We start from the raw sequence: 6000 nt of genomic DNA, 5'->3' as shown, positions 1-6000 counted from the left end.
ACAAGCACCTGATATTAGATAAGTCATCACCATAGGAGAAACCTAGTCCTAAAATTCTAATCAAGGCATATTGAAGTAAGATCACTCTTAATATAAACCTCATTTACTCATAGATTTTGGCCTTACTCAACACATTTCATAGGCTTCGTTTGCTGTAGATGATAATTAACAAAGAAACCGACAAACCCACAGTGTTGGAGACATTGAGGTATGTACTGCTAAATGATATCTGTTCATCATGCTGCTGTGATTCATGAGACTGTGATAGTATGTACACAAGTTCATACCAGACAATACCAATATCGTCATAAAGTAATTAACACAAAGAATCACCACTCTCCAAGAATTTATTTTTATTGAAAGCCTGCTAGAAAAAAGAAAGACATTTTTACCAAAGGAACATCACTTTGTACATCTAGGACAGCCAACATGACAGGGAGTAATAACAGCACTTATCAATAACTCTTGAGAGTTTTTTTATTATCAGAGTATATTTCAAATGGAACAACTCATCATTGGTACACGAAGATAGATCTGTAAATTAGTTTTTTGAGGGATTTCTAAGTGGATCTGTATGAAGCACTTGCATTTACACTATAAGATTCAGACATGAGAATTGCCAGATACCAGATACCGTTAGGCTATCATATTTGTGTGGCATAGCATTTTTTACCTGTCTCTGGTTGTAAATGCAAACTTACTGCCACTTCAGTTCACTGCTGTAGATCTTCCTTTGTAAGTAAAAAGGTGTGAGTAAGGTATTACTGAAGTCACCATCAATTGAAATCCCATATTTTGGCTGTAACTTTTCAAGGGATACAATTACTATTTTCTCCAAATAGGGAATCACATGCCACAGAAACTGTCCAGTATTGTTTTCTTCGGAGGGAAAGTTTTTGAGCCAGAAGATCCTGATTTTAGTACCTTTATAAATTTTGCAAGGAGAGTAGCAATGAAATTAACCACCGACTTGGTAGCTGCAAACATTTGTTTACTTGGAATTCTACTCAAGCACCCCATGCCATCACTCAGGAAATAATTTTCTATGACCATTAACACTTACTACCTCCAAAGTTATGAATGCAGGACACATCTAAATGAATTTGCGCATACATTACATGTGGAGTCTTTATTTTTTGCTAAGAGATATATACAAGTTAGTCTGGGAAATTGATATGCAATAATCAAAAAAGTGCATCTTCTAAAAGTGTTTATTTGTTTATTTCATGGGTAAGTTATGGAAATATTAACAAGTCTTCATGGTTTTCATGTAAATTTTAGATGTTAGTCTTCAAGAGTGAATTCAGGATCTTTCAGGGTTTCAGCAATCACTCTCCTCTGAGGAATTTCCTTGGCACAGATATCTAGAGACTTTGAAAGTCATGTTATTATGGCTTTAAAATATATATATATATATATATATATATATATATATTAAAAGTTTTGCATTTCAGAAAGAGTATATAAGAATAACATTCCACACTGTTAGTTTGATCTATTTAGTGTTCCTTTTTGAAATGCATCTATATGTTCCTATCTCTTTTCCTGTGTGTTGTGTCCCTGTCCTTGTATTAAAGCATGTATACATATATAAGACTATACATGTCTCATGTAGGGATTTTAGACATGCATCTTCATAAAATATGGATTATTTTTATTTTGATTGTTATTTCTCCAGAATTCATTGCCCAATAGATATGTGATAGTCCTGAGAAGTAATTTAGAAATTATATTTGAAAATCCTTGTGATTTTTATTCTCATTTATTTATGTATGTGTATTGAAAACACAGATGACAAAACATCACCTTTCATGTGAAAATATATACTTTTTTTCCTACTATAATTACTATCAATATTCTTTGTTACTAAAGCTTACAATTTATTACTTGACAAGTACATTGAAATTGTGAGAGTAAAAACACTTGTAGATGGTAATCCTTTCATGGTTCTAGATTTCCAGTCTTCTTATATCCTTACTTGTATTATGTTAACCATTAATGGCTAGACTTCTCTTTCTTCATGATTTTTTGTTGGGAATATTTCTTAATTTACATTTCAAATGTTTTCCATTTCCCAGTTTCCTGCCTATAATCTCCCTATCTGCTTCCCCTCCCCAACAAGGGTGTTCCCCCCTTCCACCTCCCCTACCTTAATCCCAACATTCCACTGTCCTGGGAATCCAACCTTGGCAGGCGCAAGAGCTTCCCCTCAACTAGTGCCCCAACAAAGCTATTCTCTGCTACATATGCAATTGGAGCCCTAGGTCAGTCCATGGTTAAGTCCATGGAGAAGGTTCTTAACATCTGCTGCCATGTTCTCCCAGTTCCTTTTTCCCTGCTTCTTTCTCCTTTGTAAAACCTGTGTTCCTGCCTCCATTCCTTCTCTTCCAATGACAGAAAATGGCCTCATTTTATCTTGTCTGCCTTAACTTGCATAATGCAACAGACTGTTCCTATATTTCTGTTCCCAGAGGCACTGTGCAGTTTCCTTTTAGACCATGGACCTGGGCAGAGGTGGGCAGAAGTGGCAGTCTGTCCTGCGGTCTCAGGATGTTCCATACTTCTGGATGTTCAACTCTCTGCCCCACAGGATTTGGGTGCAGAGAGCTCGGCCATGGTTAGACTTTATAAATGTAACTGTGTGAAATTAGTGGCATGTGGTGAGATCTTAGTACTCTATGTACAGTGACTATTTTGTTCTGCCAAATTCCTTTGTGTCCCTGTCTTGACTTTATACTTCTTCAATATTAGCTTCAGATTTAGCTGTAGAAAGGAGTGCATCTACAAGTTGAGTGGATTAATTATCAGCTTATCAGCTTTCCAGTTGTAAATGCTCATTGCCAGCAGCTTATGCTGGCAGCTGTGGGAATTTGACAATGTTGTGCAGTTTGTGTCCTTTGGACTATGGGAAGCATATTGTCAACAGCTTAATGTCTTTTGGACACTAACCAAGATGCTGGTGTACACCCTATTAATTCAACTTTGAAAATTTCAAATGAATTTTTGTATGCACAAAACCTTGTAGTATGGGCCATTTGATGAAGCCTGTGGTTCTGACTTTCAGTGCAATGCCCTTTAAGATCAGCTGCATTAAAGACCAACTTCTGGAGATGCAGATATATTGCTATAAGATTTCTGCCTTAATTTTGTTTGTTAGCAGCATGTTCATATTTGTTTCTGTGACCTGGAACCATATGGTAGATCTTTATGGCCAAACCAGTCTTGAATTTCCACCTGAATTTCTGGTTAAGAAAAAAAAACACTGAAAAGCAAACCTTTAACTGCAGTGTTACCAGTAGGCCTCTTCATATCCACCATGACTTTGTTTTCTATATTCATGTTCATCTCTGAGATAAGAAACTACAGAATCCTCTGAAAACCAAATCTGGTTCCACAACAACCCGACTCAATGCCTGAAGCTAACAATTATGCATTTGTAACATCTTTGAGAATGTTCCTTGTGAAGTTTCCTATTCCTACAGGGAACTCATGTGGCCACCTACTCATTCTAAATAACTTTGTTCTATATCAAATTTCAAATGGTTCCCAGGCTGTGGTTAAGCTTACTTCATCCTCCATATCCCTTGATATTTTTACTTTTTTAATTTTGTTATATCCCAAACACTAAAGTCTATGATAATGTCTTCAAATTTTTCCAACAAGCAATTGCTAACAGGTAGAATAATTATCATCTTAAGTACTCATTGCAAAAATAAACAAATGCCAAGTGAAATCACTTCATAAAGAAGTTGATGCCTAAACAAAGAAAAGTAAGCAAATTCCTGTGTGGAGAAATTCAGATCCTAACAATAGATAAGGCCCTTTTAAAAACTTTATGAAAATCCACTAATAAACAAACTTCGTACATATTTACACATTTGTAAGGGATTTAAACAGTGTCACAACCTAATTGGTGACATAACTCCCACAATAGATATTATATGTCTCCAATAAATTTTCAGTTGACAGGATGGAAAACATTATTTTTAATCAGTGGTGAGTAGAGTTCCATAAAAATATGCTTCTGGAGGTAAAACAAAACAAAACAACACCATAGACACTTGTGATTCCACTCATAATTCTCTACATTGAGATATTGCTGCCCTGTTGTGGAGAACAATATTTTCATGCAATTGATCATGGGACATTAGAACACATGCCAAATATATCTTCACCACCTTTTGATAAGTATTCGTGAAAATTAATGTTAGACTACTTCCTATTATCAATATCAAACAGCTGCAATTCCTGTGAACTACCATTGTGACCTGATTAGTGAGCTATTGGTATAATGGTGTCAGAAATGTTATGTGAGTAACCAACATAATTTAAATGGACTTAAGGCACATTCCATGAAATAGAAGCCATTGAATATATGCTGAAGTGGAAAGGATCCTGATGTTATAGACTTAGAAAACTTCTTTACTCTTTCTGTTCAAAAAAGATAGAAATAAAATGACTTTTAAAATAATACTGATATACCCACAGATTAGTGTCTTACATACAACACTTAGTAGAATAATATTAATTAATGGTAAAAAATAGATCATCACTAGAACAATTCATTGTACCATCTGTCTATGCATAAGTAGGTTAGGAAATTATGGCAATGTTCTTATGAGTAAAGAGATCAGCAGAAAAAGCCAGCATGTTATCTCTGAACACATATCAAGTCTGGACAGAGTGCACCTGGTGTATCTGTGCTAATTTATAAAGGATTTCACCAAGGTTTTGTGATCTAGGGGGCACAGGCAGGTGGATCATGAGGAACCATGTCAGAAGACAGAAAAACTCGGGAGGTAAAGCAGATTTTGGAGCCCCAGAAATTCTCACACTTGAAAGTGTTAAGCTTTTAATTCTGCTACAGATCAGATTCCTATCATTATCATGCGACCATGACACCCCGATATGATTTCTATCATCATCATGTGACCATGACACCCCGATATGAAGATCATGACAACTGGTCATATCACACATGTAGGGAGCGGCTCGGTAAAACAAAGATGGCACCGACATCCAGTCCCGTCTGGTAGTAAATGACTTATAACGCATGCGCAGGCTTGTCCCCTTGCCAGGGCGGCCTTAGGATAATGAGGTGATCCGGCGCCCACCTGTGGTGAACAACGGTACTGCGCATGCGCTGGTTTTGCACCTGGCATCAGTTGGCAGGGACGTTAATATGCTAATGAGGGATTCATGCTCCGCCAATCTCTGAAGGACAACTAGCATAGACCCAGCCTGCTGTGTATATAAGGCGAGAGCTTTTGCAGCTCAAGGTCCCCGTATCAAGCAAAGAGGTGGTCCTGTAATAAAGGATGTTGAGAAGAATCCGACCGTGTTGCGTCTTCCTTGCCGGCCGAGGCGGGCGTGACAACACAGACCAGATTTCTCCATTTTAATGAGGTATATAGATATACCTTGATTTCTGGGGCATACACTCATGGAAAAGGTATTTAATATTTTGTCCAAATTGAATAAATAGTAGGCACCTTTTTGACCATAAATAAACTGATTGGCACAAGGGTGGAATCCTTTGTTATATCAACCAGCATCTAAGTCTCCTGCGTAAGAACACTCCATAATCCTGGTACTCAACCCTGAACTAAGCTGGATTTCCCTGTCTCCAGGTTCATCTTAGGACCAAGAGCCTCATTCTAAACTCTTTGCAGTTCCCAGGATGGTCTGTGTGTCCAGAAGTTTGAAAACAAACACCTTGGTTCTAGTCTTTTCAGTGTTTCTTGTGGAGAAACACAGTCTTCGATCCATATTTTAGGCAGCATTTAGCCTCCCCAGTGAGATTACTGGCTTGTTCCCAATCATGAAACACATTCAATACTGCTTATGCCAAGAAGTATTTGCTGACAGGAGCCCGATATGGATATCTCCTGAGATGTTCTGCCAGAATCCAGCTGATACAGATGAGGATGGTTTCAGAGAACTATTGGACTGAACAAGGGGACCCCAATGTAGGAGTTTGAGAACACTGAAGAAGCTGAA

The 6000-nt window shown here is 37.4% G+C and overlaps 2 pseudogenes; both read left to right on the top strand.

Moving 5' to 3' along the window:
* The first annotated feature begins 499 nt into the window (after positions 1-499).
* Positions 500-3417, top strand: LOC100362443 (hypothetical; annotated as a pseudogene).
* Positions 3418-4895: 1478 nt separating this feature from the next.
* LOC100911869 (uncharacterized) overlaps positions 4896-6000 on the top strand; it is a 40711-nt pseudogene continuing 39606 nt past the window's right edge.

This window comes from Rattus norvegicus, chromosome X (genome assembly GCF_021556685.1).
Source record: "Rattus norvegicus strain SHRSP/BbbUtx chromosome X, alternate assembly SHRSP_T2T, whole genome shotgun sequence".
Classification (NCBI taxonomy): Eukaryota; Metazoa; Chordata; class Mammalia; order Rodentia; family Muridae; genus Rattus; species Rattus norvegicus.
Note: the sequence above shows the minus strand (reverse complement) of the source record. Positions and strands in the feature narration are given on the sequence as shown.